Source organism: Cebus imitator, unplaced genomic scaffold (assembly GCF_001604975.1).
Source record: "Cebus imitator isolate Cc_AM_T3 unplaced genomic scaffold, Cebus_imitator-1.0 Scaffold1, whole genome shotgun sequence".
Lineage (NCBI taxonomy): Eukaryota > Metazoa > Chordata > Mammalia > Primates > Cebidae > Cebus > Cebus imitator.
The window spans coordinates 292583-309437 of record NW_016107316.1 but is presented as its reverse complement, the minus strand read 5'-3'; the positions used below and the strand labels follow the sequence as shown (position 1 = coordinate 309437).

The 16855-nt window shown below is 44.3% G+C and overlaps 2 long non-coding RNA genes across 2 annotated transcripts in view; both read left to right on the top strand.

The window, feature by feature from the left end:
* The window catches only part of LOC108301449, a 165384-nt gene that overhangs the window by 10988 nt on the left and 137541 nt on the right, over positions 1-16855 (top strand). The window lies entirely within an intron of this gene.
* Positions 286-10922, top strand: LOC119470550. Its single transcript, XR_005199461.1, has 2 exons — positions 286-907; positions 10755-10922. It is a non-coding gene; the product is annotated as an uncharacterized LOC119470550 (long non-coding RNA).

The window sequence follows — 16855 nt, the reverse complement described above, 5'->3', positions numbered from 1 at the left end:
TGATTACAGGCATGTGCCACCATGCCTGGCTAATTTTGTATTTTTATTAGAGACAGGGGTTTCCTCCATGTTGGTCAGGTTGATCTCGAACTCTTCACCTCAGGTGATCTGCCCACCTCGGCCTCCCAAAATGCTGGGATTACATGCGTGAACCACCACGCCCGGCCGATCCATTCTTATTTTCTTTGGATAATTTTTTAGTGGTAGAATTGCAAAGTGAAAGGTTGTGTTAACTTTTGAATATATGCTGCCAAACTGCTCCTTTCCCATCAACCAGAGGTTGTAACAATTTAGTGCCTCCAAACCCAGCAACGAGCAGCCAAGGGGAACTGATGCAATGCTGAGGAAGAGAAGAAAAGATGAGATGCAGTGAAAGGAGTCAGGGAGGTGGGGGCGAGGAGGAGCCATCCCCAGCAGCAGCCCCTTGGCTATTGTTCAGCACCAGGGATCCTTGATTTGCAGCAGGCGGACATTACAAGTCACGGCTCTTACCCAGTTATGTCATCTAAATTTACTGACGTTAAATAAATGCTAACTTTTCATTTGCTTCAAATTAAAAAAATAATGCGTGCCTTTATTGTCTTTCTCTGCTAAGCCAAGCCTGAGGCTTGTGCCAGCTTTTTCCATGTAGAAATGTTAGATGAAATTCCAGTGCCATCAAATGAGACCTTTATTCTTCCACCTGCACATTATGACTCTAATAAACACGTTATCAGCTCATGAAAATGATGGCAAACAGGTGACTGAAGGATTTGATAAGTCAGCAGCAAAGATTAACAGTTCTTTTCAGAGAAAGCTGTGAGAGGTTCCCCTATTTAAAACAATTGTGGCATGTGAATTTGCAGCACTTAAATCATTATCGGCAATTAGTCCTTGTCAAAAAGGTTGCAGCTGGCTTCAATTACAGGTAAGAATTTTATAATTTAAACTTAGTAGTACGTCTGATAAGTAGGACTTGGAGGAACACCCTCAGGGAGATTTGCAATTTGAGAAAAACTTAAGAGGCATTTCAAAATTCAAAAATACATTATTTTCAGTGATGCTTTGTTACTGACATCTATTATTAAGCTTCTAGAAAAAATTTCCATAAACTTAATCCTTCAGCTGTTTACTTCCCTAACAGAAAAAATACTGATTAAAAAATTGCTTTTTAAATTATGAAAATACTACACGCACACTATTAAAAAAAAACCCAAGCAGCCCAGAAGGATACAAAATAAAGTAAATCTCTTTCTAGGCATCTCTGCATTCTTGGACACCCATGCCCCGAAGATAAGTACTCTTGCTTTCAATTGTCTTAGACATTATCATCAGAACTTCATCTCAAATTATTTTTACCTTATTCTTGATCAGTCAGCTTTGGACAGTGTATATTAACTCCTTACTAGGAAAGATAAATAATTGAGGGCCCTTCGGCACTCTACCATCTCTCTTCCATGTGTTGATTCTTGCTGATTGTATTTATTGTAAAATCTATCTGTAGCTTCAAAAACTTTAAGCAACGTGCTTCTCTATTTCTTGAGCCTTCAGCTCTAGATCTGCACTATTCTAATAGTGGAGATTATTGTTATTACCTATTATGGGTATCTCGTTTTAATTTGCAATTCCCTAGTGACACATGATGTCATATGCTTACTTACAAGCTGTATGTCTTTGGTGAAGTGTCCAGATCTTTTGTCTGTTTTACAGTTGGGCTGCTTGCTTTCTTGCTGAGTTTTAAGAGTTCTTTCTATATTTTGGATGACAGTCCTTTATCAGACATGTCTTTTGCAGGTACATGTTTTTCCATTTTTTTCTTCTCATTGTCTTGACAGTATCTTTTGCAGAACAAGAGTTTTAAAGATTTTAATGAAGTCTACTTTATTAACTATATCGTTAATGGATTGTACCTTTGGTGTTGTAGTTCCATCAACTGTAGCTGTTTTCTGTTGGTGAGAAAATTAGCACCCTTACACGTCCCACCTCTCTTTCCTTTTTGGCTGGCTATGCCATTATTTTTACATCATCAGGATTTAAAATATGTGTGTTTTACTGTGGTTACATTTTCTATGCTTTTAAAATCTGCGATAGAAATAAAAAGTTAAAATATAGCATTTATTTTATTATGATTATTTAAAAATGTTCATTGCAAAACAAATACAAAGTACTCTTATGTCACCGAACCATGCTATTTGAAGGATAACCTTCCAGGGGTCAAGATTCAATGTATTTTTACTTTTCTTAAAACTACAACCATTGCTCAAAATTAGGCCACCTTTAAATGTGCTCCATGTTTGGTCCATGCATGTTTTATGGAGCTATGTCCCCCACCCCCACCTCAGCGCCCCTTACTTCCTTGTTGTTTGTTTTTTCTAACCACTGAGGAAAGAGACATATGTATCTTTTAGGCTTTCCAGGTTTTTAGTCAAGCAGTATATGTAATTGGATTTGTTTCAGTCTTGAAGGCTTTTTTCCCCAAGCCCCCTACTTTCTCTTCGAATTGGTCACTTGCTTTCTAGGCACACGGCAGAGCTGTCAACCTCAGATTTGTTTTCATGGGTCTCCTCCATGGTTCACCACGAGTTAAACTGCATAGCATCTTTTCCCTTGAGTTTCTTCTTCATTTTGCCAGAGTGTAACCCTCTCTGTCCAACAATTTTCTCATCTGTAAAATTAGGATTTTAATTTTGTGTTGATGTGAAGATTCAAGGAGTTGTAACACACGAACAGTGCTAAGAGTACCTGGAGAGTACCTACTGCTCTGTGATTTTCTTTTTTTTTCAGAAAGGGAAGTAAAACTTTCTGAGTCTTACAACTCTTAAAATATCTTTATTTTCCACTGCCCCACTTGATTGATAGTTTGGAATGTAATTTAGTTTCACAATAACTTTCCCTTAAAATTTTTGAATGCTTTGCTCCTTTATCTTCTAATGTTACATTCTACTGATAAATCTGAGGCCAAGTTACTTCTCATTCTTTATAGGTTCCCCCCCCCCACCCCCGGCTCTAGAAGTATTTAGGGTTTGTATTTTAGCCTTGGGGTTCTGAAATATTAACAGGATATATGTGGTCTTTTTAAAATGCTCTTAAACTCATTCTTTTTCTCACTTTGTTATCTGCTTCTGGAGATAGATGAGGTGATATTGAACCTTCCGGGTGTCACTTCTCTGCATTTTCATTTTCCTTTCATATTTTCTTTCTCCCTGTCTTGTTTAGCTTGTGCTATCAGTCTTTAGTAACTTGGTCTTTAGCTGTGTTCAGATTTTAATTAAGCCTGTACCCTGAGTATTTAATGTTCACAAATAGACTTTAAATTTCCTAGATACTTTCTTGCTCTGCGCTTCCTCGTTTCCTAAACCAGTAAGTTCTTTGGGGATGGCTATAACAGCATAACCAGTCTCTCTGACCTCGCCAGTGACATGTTTTTAAAGTTCTTTTCTGTCCAATAATTATTCCTCTTTTCACCAGGGTCTATTGTTCTGTTTCTTTATCTAGACTTCTAACCGTTTATTTATTTATTTTTCTCAAATACCTGATGGGGTTGAATCTTTATGAATGAAGAGCTATGTTGGTGAGCAAGGGGAATTGATGGTGTGGTTTCCTTTGCAAATGTGTGGGTCTGTAAAGCAGAACCATCTCCCGCTGGCTGGAGGGCTGCCTGCAGGCTCCATGCATGTGGGCAGCTCTTGGGGACAGATGTGCTTCCCCAAAGGTGCTAGAGAAGAGATTGGGCAGGCTTGGAACCTCCCACAAATAGTCACCTTTCCCAAATTATCCCAATTCCTCAGAGTGTAAAAACATATGAAATACAATAAGGGTAGTTTCTTTAGTTCGTAATGAAAATGCATGTATTAACTGAATTTTATCTTCTTTTATTGTTGAGGGTAGAAGGCAGCAAAGCACAACACAAAGAGATGAATGAGAACCACGGAATGAGCAAGTTCGTACAGTAGCGTGAACACTGACCGGGCAGCATCGCCCTTCTTCACGCCTGCAAGTCCTGTGGGTTGTTCATTTTTTTGTTGATATTGATGTTGACGGGGGGATGGGACGGGCCATCCCACAGCAGCATTGCAGGTTTCAGACTCTGTTACCTTGATCGATGCAATAGCCTCTTCCTACCTGATCCTCAGCCAGCATCTCCTCACAGTGTTCTGAGCCTCCTGCAATCTCTCCTACCATCAACCACTGCCTCTGTGCTGAAAATTCTCCATCTCTAGTCCCGATCTCTAGGTGGCCTACCTGGAGGGATGCCCCAGACCTCCATGCCTCCATCACGTCCTTCTCTGGCCATGGTGGCCACTCTTGTCCATTCACCATCAAGTGTGGATGAGGGAGTCCGAGGCGACCCCTCGATGGGTCTCCTGAGTGCCGAATGGAGTCTTCCCTGCCCGCATGGCACAGCAGCTTTATCCGCCTGAGAATCCCCCTGCCATCCCTGAGGTTGGCACTTCCTTTCCTTGCCTACTGGACGCTTGCTGCAGGGGCCCAGAGTGCAGACGCAGGCCCCTTTTGGGAGCCCGATGTCTGGTTTAGTGTGTCCAGAGTGGTAGGACACGACAACATACAGACTCCTGGGGTGGGAGTCATGATGTGGCCACTTCTACATTCAGCCCACTGTTTCGGAATCCACATGTTCTACCTGCTGGGGACATAGTACTATTTGAAGATCATTGATTTTGCTGTGTGCCATTCTTGCAGTGGATCAGCTCACAAGCTGCCATTTCAATTACATCTTTTTTTTTGTTTTTTTTAGATGGAGTCTCACTCTATCACCCGGGCTGCAGTGCAGTGGTGCAGTCTCAACTCACTGCAACCTCTGCCTCCCGTTTTGAAGCAATTCTCTTGCTTTAGCCTCCAGAGCAGCTGGGATTATAGGCATACACCACCACACCTGGCTAATTTTTGTAGTTTTAGTAGAGACAGTTTCACCGTGTTGGCCAGGCTGGTCTTGAATACCTGACCTCAATTGATCCACCCACCTGAGCCTCCCAAAGTACCTAGATTATAGGCATGAGCTACTGTGCACGGACTCAGCTACATTTTTGAAAGATAGCTCCATGGTTTTTATCAGGCCAGCAGCTTTCTGGATGGTGGTAGGTCATGAGGAAGGCCATGGATCTCATGATCCCGTGCTGTGCCACCTCTGTTGCAAGGTAGGATGCTTGGTCTGATGCATTGTTTTGTGGGGTTCTGTGCTGGCAAATCAAACATGTCATGGTCCCTGGGGCAGTGGAGCTGGCTAAAGCCCTTGGGCAGGAAAGGTCAGACTGTAAGTAGGTGATGCCTTGATTCTAGTCAACAAACTGCGTGTTGTGTCAGCACCATGGTGGCAGTGGCCGGGGCTGGCAGCACCTGGCCAGCTGTACCCTTGACTGCTTAGTTCTTCCCAGCAGTGCTTGTGCTCCAGTGAGTGTGAACATACTCTGCACCCATGCCCTGCACCCATCACGTGCTGCTCGCCTGAGCTTGCCTCAATCTTCTGATCTTGCTTTCTTCTCCCAAGCAGCCTGCCAGGTGTCCCACGTGAATGCAGCCTGTTCTGGTTCTCCTTCCTGATAAGGGTGGAAAAGAATGCGTTCACCCGGAACAGGCTGCATTCCTGGGCCATAGGCCACTGAGCTCACCTGCACCGGGAAAGCTGCTCCCCGTTGGTTACAAACAGCAACTGCCTGGCTGAGTTGCAGATGTCCGTTGTCATCCTCTAGAGCCTGTCAGGATTTTCTAGGGCCAGATGGTGAATTCAATAGGGGTGTGCTGGTATAGCCCTGCATTCTCTAGGTGTTTAATCTCCGGCATTTCCTATGGGATGTAATGTTATTTTTGATTTTCTGCATTGGGGTATGTGTTTGGGGGTAGGGGGCGTCCACTTGAACTTACCCATGTGGGTAGCTCTTACCACCGACTCCTAGAAACTGATGTGGCAGTTTTACCAATTTCAAAAGTCAGTTTGAATTCTACATTTGGAGGCTGGGGAAGGGGCTCTGGTTGGGTCTGTGGACCTAGGGGAATAACTGTGAGCTGGACCTGGTTAGCTCTTCCTTCAAAACTGGCCTCTGCACGCCTCTACTCTAACAGAGGATTCAGGACCAGGTGTAGGTCCCTGGGTACCAATGTCATCTCAGTTCCTGTGCCCGGTGGTTCTCAAATGACATGCATCTCTTTGTAGAGGATCTGGGGGAGAGTGTTTGTATAGACTCTGCTGTGATGTTGGAGGGTCCTTCCTCCCAGCGCTCAGCCTCTTTCTCTGTCAGTGGGTTCCAGGTCTGAAAATGAGCTCAGCCCCAGAGCTGAAATGTGGCTTTCTATTGGTCAGTTTCCTGCAGCCTCCTGACCAGTTTTCCTCTAGAAAAGCTTTTGTTAAGGATGCGTGGATTGTGAGGTGCCCTTTTCAGCTGCCATATAACTACCCCATGGCAGGTGTGTTCATTCCTGCTGCTGGGTCAAGTGCTCCAGCTGCCACTCCAGGTTTGATGCCCTGTGTCACTGTGCCCACCTTGCTCCCTGCCCAGTGACACACTAGCTTCTGTTGTGGGATTCCATCGACCTTCTTTGCATTCAGGAGTCTAGTTCTGTAACAGCAGCATAGCCGCCTTGTGTGGTTCAGCAGTGTCCCTCTTGGCAGTGTGTTCTTTATCTGATTGGTAACTGGCATGTACTATGGCTGAAGAGTGTGGTTGGCTTTCCAAGTTGATGTGCTGGACTGCTCTAAAGGGTACACTCCTCTGAGCCTTTCTGTCCCTTCCTTCATGGGCAGGAGGGTGGCCCAGGCATTTCTGCTTAATTTAGTGCAGACCTTTGCTTCCTTCAAGCTCCTAGGAGCCCTCCTAGAGCATGTTAGCACTGCTTAGGGGCCTTGCCAGAGTTTACAACCCTGGGTCACGGACAGGCAGGCCCACATTGATAAACTCTCCCTATTCCAAGCGTAGGTTCTGCCCATCCTAGTCTCACACCCTCAGAACCTAGCTCCACACATTCTCCCGGTTCCTGCCCATGCCTCTCGGTGAGGCCCTGCAGCTTCTCTGGGGGCCCTTCTTCCCATAGCAGGCACTTTCTGCACTTCCCCATCTATGTACTGCTGTGACCTGAATCTCATGATCAGCCCGGCTGGTGGGAGGGGAAGTGGTGGCAGAGACCCAGGGGTGCGTGCCTCAGGAAGATGCCCACGTCGACTTGTGGGGCAGAGCTTCTGCTGCAGGCATTCCGTCTTTCTGGCACCAGGGACTGGTTTCATGGAAGACAAGCTTTCCACAGACTGGGGGTGGGGGTGGTTTCAGAATGATTCAAGCACATTACATTTCTTGTATACTTTATTTCTATTATTATTACATTGCAATATACAATGAAATAATTATGCAACTCACAGTCATACAGAATCAGTGGGAGCCCTGAGCTTGTTTTCCTGCAACTAGACAGTCCCACCTGGGGGTGATGTGAAATGGTGACAGATCATCAGGCATTAGATTCTCATGAGGAGCTCGCAACCTGGATCCTTTCCCTGCATAGTTCACAACAGGGTTTGTGCTCCTATGAGGACCTCATGCTGCTGCAGATCTGTCAGGAGGCAGAGCTCAGGTGGTGATGCTCACTCACCGCTGCTCACCTCCCGCTGTGAGGTCTGGTTGCTGACAGGCCATGGATAGATACTGGTTCATGACCTAGGGGTCGGGGATCCCTGTCCTGCAGCATTTTCAAGCAAGTGGGGAGCACTAGCCTTTAACAAGGAGAAGAGGGCCCCTTCTGCAAGCCCAGAGTGTTCTCACAGCTGTTGGGGAGATGTTGACCTGGATGTCCCCAGCCCAAATATTAGGGTCCCACTCCTTGACAACAAGTCCTTTGCTGGCATGGCAGAGGTGTCAGGGCTGAACGTTCAGCCTTCTCTGGAGCTTCACTGCCCTTGTAGTTCAGGCCCAAGCCTGCTCTTCAGCTTTTCCTGCAATCTGGCTGAAGGAGATGTGAGCCTGCCTGCTTACGTGCTGCCAGGAAGGTTTTCTGACTTGCACGCTTCACCTCAAGTTGGTGATTAATAACTCTCAGGCTTTCATTGTCTTTCTCAAATAAATGATGCCACTTAGCAACAGCCATTCAATTCCATTATCCTTGTGAGGACAGATTCCCCAGAGCCTCCACAGGTCTCAGGGACGATACTCGTCAGCACATTCCCTCCCTCCGGGGCGTCTGTCCAGTCTCCCACTGGTGGAAGCTCTCACAGTGCACGCCACAGCCTGATGGGAGCCTCCGGTATTCCACCAGCCACAGGCCTCATTGCCAGCTGTGCTTGTTTAGGGGGTGAATGCTGTGCTCTCCAAGGCCAAGTTCTCTTGCAGTGGCTATTTATAGATGCTCTGTAATGGATTGGGCACTCTGGGAATGTGATGGGGAAGCCATCCTTCAGCTCCCGCTTGAATGAACAGCACACGATGCACATGCGTTCTCTCTGCATTGACATTAATCCGTGTCTGTGTGTGTATATGGAGGACAGGGTGGACACCTGCCAATGCTCGAGATGGTAATCCCACTGCGAGTGACCAGGGCTCTGGGGAAGACCTAGGAAACTCCACAGTCTAGAAGAGAGGAGAAACTTAGGTCAAGAATGGACTCATGTTAAAAGACAGAAGTGACTAAAGACTTACTTCAGTGAAGATAAAGACAAGATTTGACGATCTAGTGAATCAATAGCCTTTATCTTAAATAGAAATTTATATTTTTTCAAGATTTCTAAAAAACGTATAATAAATCCTTTAATGCTTACCATCAAACCAATAAAGCCACATTATTCTCTATCACTTTGCCCTGGAAAAGACCTTGGAATAACTTCTTGAGATGTCTACCATGACACCCTCCAACCTCTCTGTGCTACCAATCCCATTCCACTTCATTCTTTCCTTCCCTCCCTCCCTGTTTATCTCTTGCCTCCCATCATCCTTTCCTTATGCATTCGTTGAGTACCTCCCCCAGGCCAGGCACAGTTGTGACTTGGGGATCACAAAACTACAATGGTCTGTTTGGTCCTTTCCAGTGACCTTGTCATTGAGAGGATGACATCTGAGAACCTGAGATTTCCAGGCCCCATTCTGCCACGTTCCTTCTCTGATGCATTTGGGTCTCTTTAGATGAGTTTCTCTGCTTCTATAATGGATGAAATAATACATTACATCCATTTCGGCAGCATTAGTTAGTATTTATAAAGTGTGTTGAACAAGCAAAGCATTCACCAAATGCGAATTTAGATTCGAACACGTTTTCTTGAGTTTCCGTGATTTCTAGCATGTTGCCTGGCAAGGCATCTTAGTTATGAAATGTTACCACCTGCATATATTTTGCATACATTTCCTCATATTAAAAAAAAATCTCATTATGGAAAACTCATAGTTTGGAGTTATCCTTTACACAGGAAATCGCAGAGAAGCATGCAGGCCTGGCGGCTGCTTTTTTTTTTTTTTAATGCAAAAGTTGATGCATATAGTAATTAATCTTTTGTTTACTTGAAACTTTCAGATTCAAAATGTTTAATTTTCACATCCAAACTCCCTGCTCTTTTGTGCATTGAATGGTGGTACTGTATTTCTAATTACTCAGCTTAAATGCAACTTCTGAATACTACTCTCTTCCCTTCCTCTTCTAACAAAGTGCTCATGAAGAGGCGAGTTTTTATTTCCACTGGTTTTGACTTTGCCATCGTGTGGGGTGGTCTCTGTTTGGTTCCTTGCTCTCTTTTCAATCTCATCTCTGTGTTTGGACAGCTATGGTGTGAATAAAGTCCACTCAACATTTCTACTGGCAAGGATTCGCCTTTATAACCGATCCTTTCATGCCATATTTCTAAAATAAAAATAATTTACAAAAAGCCTCTCTTGGGAGCAGCTGTCAGGCCACACAGCTTGTAATTACAGGGGAATAGCTGATGCTTTTGCTGCACTTCCACGTGTTTCCCGTGGATTTCTTCTTGATCATGCTGCTTTACTTAAGTGTGGTCATTCTAGCAACTTTGCGTTAACATTCTCGAGAAAGTAATGAATAAACTAGGTATGGGGTTGCCTGCCCCAGATGTTGGCCCATAGGAGGAAAGGATGATAGCTTCAGCATCTTTAAACTGCTGGGGTTTGGCGTGTGTGTGGGGCTCTGTCGTGGACTGAAGAAACAAAAGAACGAGCGATGAAAAGAATGGATGAGCGAGTAGAGGCAGGTGCCGGTGTTTCTTGACCCCCCAGTACTGCCTCCATTAGGTTAGAATTTTGTTAAAATCTGGACCTTCCTTCCTCCCTTCCCTTCTTTTTTCTATCTCATTTTCTTCTTCTTCTCCTTCTTCCTCTCCCCCTCCTCCCCCTCCCCCTCCTACTCCTTCCCCCTCCTCTTCCTCCTATTCTTCTTCTTCTTCCTCCTCCTCTTCTTCTCCTTCTTCCTCCTCCTCCTCTTCCTCCCCTTCTTCCTCTTCTTCTTCTCCTTCCTCTTCTTCTCTCTCTTCTCCCTCTTCTACCTGGGATCTGGTTTTCTGTGAGCCATCAGCTTTATAGCTCCGTGGAGAACTCTCTTCTCTTAACTGTGTTTGCCACCCTTACCTTTATGTAATATCCCAAAGCAGGGTCAGCATATCCGGGAGCTCAGTGCCTCAGGCCTGCATGTTTTCAGTGACCTTTGAAATGTGTCACTGCTTGTGTTTTGAATCAGAAGTTAAAAAAAGGAAGCCTTAAAGATGATATCTTACAGTATATTATCAACATATTTCCCTTTATACCAAGACATAGTAAAATGTAATTTTTGATATTATTTTGCAGAGGAAGGGACTCCGGGAAGCAAAGATGCCTAGAGCCCACCAAAGCCATAGTGGGACCATGTCCTCAAGGCTTCATATATTTCGATATAGCCAGTGAGGCTTGATCCTACCTGGACGTGAAAGACACCTGGGCAGTTTTTGAATAAAGCCTACCTAGGCCCACACCATTCTTTGGGATTCTGAATTAATATGTCTGGGGTGGGGCGGGGGCACTGGTTATTTAAAGCTGCTTAGGTTATTTGAATGTGAGGTCAGGACTGGAAACTACTGGTCTAGATGCTTCTCCTACTCCATCTTATGCACCAGTCACCTGGGAGCTTGTCGAAATGCAGACCCTGATTCGGATCCTCTGGCCTGGGGGAAAGGGCCAAGACCCTGCATTTTTTTTATTGCATTTGAGGTTTTGGGGTACATGTGAAGAGCATGCAAGATTGTTGCATAGGTACACACATGGCAGTGTGATTTGCTGCCTTCCTCCCCTTCACCTATATCTGGCATTTCTCCCCATGATATCTCTCCCCACCTCCCCACCCCCCGTCCCTCCTCCATTTCCCCCCAACAGACCCCAGTGTGTAGTGCTCCCCTCCCTGTGTCCATGTGTTCTCATTGTTCAACACCCACCTATGAGTGAGAACATGTGGTGTTTGATTTTCTGCTCTTGTGTCAGTTTGCTGAGAATGATGGTTTCCAGGTTCATCCATGTCCCTACAAAGGACACGAACTTATCATTTTTGATGGCTGCATAATATTCCATGGTGTATATGTACCACATTTTCCCTGTCCAGTCTCTATCATCGATGGGTATTTGGGTTGATTAGTTCAACCATTGTGGAAATCAGTGTGGCGATTCCTTAAGGACCTAGAAATAGAAATTTCATTTGACCCAGCAATCCCATTACTGGGTATATATCCAAAGGATTATAAATCGTTCTACTGGCCGGGCGCGGTGGCTCACGCCTATAATCCCAGCACTTTGGGAGGCCGAGACGGGTGGATCACGAGGTCAAGAGATCGAGACCATCCTGGTCAACATGGTGAAACTCCGTCTCTACTAAAAATACAAAAATTAGCTGGGCATGGTGGCGTGTGCCTGTAGTCCCAGCTACTCGGAGGCTGAGGCAGGAGAATTGCCTGAACCCAGGAGGCGGAGGTTGCGGTGAGCCGAGATCGCGCCATTGCACTCCAGCCTGGGTAACAAGAGCGAAACTCCGTCTCAAAAAAATAAAAAAAAAAAATAAATAAATAAATAAATAAATAAATAAATCGTTCTACTATAAGGACACATGCACACAAATGTTCATTGCTGTACTGTTTACAATAGCAAAGACCTGGGACCCTGCATTTTTGACAAGCTCCCCGCTGTGGTCAGGGTGAAGCTGCTGCCTCCTGGCCCACACTTCTGCAGTAGGGGTCTGGAGTCTGGGGTCTGCACAGAATGTGCACGCCATCCATTGCCTGCAGGCTCTGGAGCCTTATGGAGCACAGCAGTTGCTGTTTATTGACCACCCACTATTTGCTAGTCACTAGGTATGCTTTGCACACCATTTCTTATGTCACAACCACCTCATGAGGGAGGTAGCCTTGTCTCTATTTTGCAGGTGAAATAATTGAGGTCCAGAGAAGTTAAGATGAGAGCCTAAGAATCCACAGAGATTACGTGGTGGTGCTGGGACTCCAATGAGGCCCGAGAAACTCCAGGTCCATGATCTTCCCCAGCACCAATCTGCCCTCAACAGCTGGAGTAGTCTTCCTCACAGAGGGCATGACTTACAGAGGCCTCCATTACAGAGGCCAGTACTGCACACCTGCACCGGAGAGGTCAGGGCATTCCTGCCCATGGATCAAAAGAACCACGCTTAAAAAGAGTGAAAACAGGCCGAGCATGGTGGCTCATGCCTGTAATCCCTGCCCTTTGGGAGGCCAAGGTGGGAGGATCACCTGAGCTCAGGAGTTTGAGACCAGCCAGTCCAACATGATAAAACCCTGTCTCTACTAAACACACACACACACACACACACACACACACACACACACACATATCTAGGCATGGTAGCACATGCCTGTGATCCAAGCTACTTGGGAAGCCGAGGCAGGAGAATCACTTGAACCTGGGAGGTGGAGGCTACAGTGAGCCGAGATCATGCCACTGCACTCGAGCCTGGGCAACAGAGCAAGACTGTCAAAAAAAAAAAAAAAAAAAAAAAAAAAAAAAAAAAAAAAAAAAAAAAAAAAATAAAAAAAAAAAAAAAAAAAAAAAAAAAAAGTGAAAACATAAAAGTCAAAAGTGAAAGCAAAAGTGTATAGTTTATATCACTTTTGATGCCTCCTAACTCCAGTCTCTCTTGCATCTGAATGCTCAGTTGATCTCCCTAACATTGCTCTAATAGCATCTCTCCCCCGTATAAGAGGAGTCTCCGTGCTGATGACATACTCGCTAAACTATCTGACTAGTGATCAAGGACTTGCACTATCTGGCTTTACCCCCATGTAAACTCACTCACATTCACTCACTCATTCAGTGGACGTTTGTTGAGTATCTACCCTGATCTAAGGCTCCTCCATGCTGGAACTCTTGTGTTGTTGGAGGGGCCAGTGATGTTTGGATGAGAAATAAACACCTACATAACTTACCGTGTATTCATTCCACGTGAAACTTAATTTTCTTGCCATCATTTTAACAACATAATGAATTATATTGTTATATTAAGATTTCTACAGAATTTGAGTTCAAGTAACAGTAAAGATCTAAAGGATTAAAATATCAAATACAGTTGTATTCAAGGTATACAAAATTTGAATATTTTCATTAAAATATAAATTTAAAAACATTTTAATTCAAGATACTAAAGTTATTTCTTTTCTATGTATGTTTTCAAAAAGTTGTTTTTCTTTCAAATTGTTGAATCTGTTCAAAAGTATGTTATAATTAATACATTTCAACAATTATCAAATTATTATAATACAGGTGAAGCTTTTAATTACTTTTGAAACTATATACCTTATTGCAGTTTTAATAGAAACTCCTTGCAATTCTAGTGTTCAATATTCCCTTTGGTTATCCATGTAAAAGATTAGTGTCGTGTTATATGCATATGACGTCTATGTCAACATATCTATGAATGTGACAGTAGTGTGAATCATTTAGTGTTGCAGAATGTTCCTCAGTCACCATCTGCTGTAGTCACCACACTGATCTGTGTATGTCTCTGGAACCATGTGCAGAAGCAAGGACAGGACAGATGGCACCTCTAGGAATCTACCATAGACCTGCCCTCTGAGAGGGAGGATTGGACAAGGCACCCCTCTGTCTTTCCTTTCATCTAGTTGTCTCCACTGTTCATCCTTCCCAGTGTTCCAAAGTGGCATCTGCATCCAGCCCTCAGACTTTCATGGCCTTTGGGTACAGTCATCTTTTGTTTCAAGGACACAAGTGTAAACGTGTGAAGAAGCCCTACCTGGGCCTGAATGGTGTTGATCATGAGCAGAGGGTTGAGGATGACCAAAAATTACTCTTAAATTACCCAAATTGGGTGGCTTAAAGCAACAGGTATTTCTTCGCTCTCAGTTCTGGAAGGCAGCAGTCTGAAATCACTTTCACTGGGCTGAAGCCAAGGTGTTGGCAGGGCCACACTCCCTCAAGAAGCTCTAGGGGAACTCTGTTCCTTGACTCTTGCAGCTTCTGAAGGCTGCATTCCTTGGCTTGTGGCCACACCACTCCAATCTTTCCTCCATGGTTGCATTGCTTCCTCCCTTCCCCCATGTGTCAAATCTCACTCTGCCTCTCTCTCATAAGGATACTTGTGATGATGGCATGTAGGTCTCACCCTGATAATCTAGGATCATGGCCCCATCTCAAAATCCTTACCTTAATTGTATTTGCAAATTCCCATCTAAGGTAACATTTACAGGTTCTGGCAATTAGGATGTGCACATTTTTAGTGGGGGGAATTATTCGGCCAACCAGAGATGAACCACACTGTGTCAGTGTTGAGTGCCAATCATGAATGACAAGACACTTCCACGTATGCTCTTTATATGTAATTTTGTACTTGTGACATGTTCCCTAATGCATGGGGTCTAGGCAGGGGCTCCTCTTCTCTTGCCTGTCTTGTGGGCAGTGCTGGCTAAATGGGTCACTTTATGCTCAGTGCTCAGAACAGTGGCACATGGTAGGACCTGAATCAGTGCCAGCTCTGACAGCTGTGACTGTGTAATGTGGTCTGGTCCCAGCTGTTAATGGATGGTCTGAGGGAGAGGGCCTTGCCAGGTATCTCTCCTTTAGCTACTTTCAGCCCCCTCTTGGGACCACAAGTTACATGGCTGCGCTTTCTAAAATACCTCTGGCTCTTTGGGAACTTGGAAACGACTGAAGCTCTTCCACATCTTGTGGGATACACCCAGGCCCCTGCCTAGGAGCCCTGGAAGGCTGTCCTAAACCCAGCTGCCTGGGCGTATACCTCCCACAGTGTTCTAGGCTCCCACTGCTCCCTGGGACCCCCCTGGAGGTGCACTCAGGTCCTCCTGATGCTCAGATCTCTGGAGACACCTCCAGTATCTGCTTCCAGCTGTCTGGACTCTCTGGTTTCCCCTCCAGTTCTCTTCCTTCTTGCTCTGTCTGGAGACTCTTTGTCCCAAGCTACTTTATCTACTCTCTGAAACTATTATCTCTTCTATAAAGTCCAAAAGTGTATTTTAATTTTAAAAGCCCAAGAATTAGCTCTTTTCCTTTTTTCTGCATTATTAAGGATGCCTTTCCTCTAAGGCCAAGGCTGCCTTCATGTCTGTCTGCTCAAAATGGGTCAGGACCATGAGAAGTTTGGAGAAAACCTCTTTGGTCAAACTAGGGGATTGATGGAGAGAAACTGTTCCTTCCCCTTATCACAGTCGTGGGCTTAACTTGTGAGTCCCACTGAGGCCTGGCCTCCTCCCACATGTTGGATCTCCCCTTCCCCCACCAAGCTTCCATGCCACCCCACTCAGCCCAGTCAAGCTGCTTATGGTAGCTTGAATGAGATCTTCTGTTACCTCTGCCTGGAAGGCCCATCTGCCAACCACTTGCTTTCTACCCCCAAAAAACTAGCTCTAGCTTCTTTGCTTCTGTAAAATAATTGATCTTACTTTCCTTTGAATCAGCCCTGTATATGGCAGAACCAAGCAGAACATGTAAGAAAAAAACATCTATCTTTCAATACAAACAAAAGTCTAACAAATTTGGAGCAAATATAACACAATGGTGTAAAATCTTCATGGAGAAAATGATAAAAGCCCACCTGGAAGGACAAGAACAGAGAGATGTACGGCATTGGTGGATTGAGGTACTTACTTTCGCAAAGTTGTTGGTCTTTCCAAATTTCTCATCTCATAGATGAGAAATACACAGCTGTTAGTAAACATACAAACAAGTGTTCAATTTTACTTGTACATCTAAATGGCATATGAAATCAAGATACCAAAACTAAAAGTCATGACGGAATTTGGCAAAAATTTAAAGTATGATTGTATCAAGTTTTTGCACAAATATGGGCATTATGCACTGCTGGAGGAGGTTTAAATTTGCAGAGGTACTTTGGAGAGCAATTTGACAATATCCAGTAAAATTAAAAACATGCATACCCAGGAATGCATACAAACTCATGGATAAAGATGTTAATTGTAGCATTGTTTCTACTAGCAAAATATTTGAAATAGCCTATGTGTCCTTTAACAGGGGAAATGGTTAGATGAAATGTGGTATTTCCACAAGATGGAATACTGCACAGTTATTAAAGGACTGAAATAGATCTGTATATGTCAACATGAATAGACACTCAGAACTATAGTGATAAGTGAAAAAAAGCAAGTTGAATAAAACTTTGAGTGTGATATTCATGCAAATGAAACACACACAAAACAATCCGTATATGTATGGATACATATATATGCATGTGAACATAAGAAGGTCAGGAGGGAGGTTGTTTCAGAATAGAAGGTGAGGCAGATAAGCTCGATCATCCCAGAGCTGGTTGGAAAGTCACTTCTGCTTTATGTGTGGTTAGTTCTCTCTCCTCATCTCTTTTTCTCCCTCCTTCCTTCTTTACTTCCCCTCTCTGTCTTCTCCCTGCT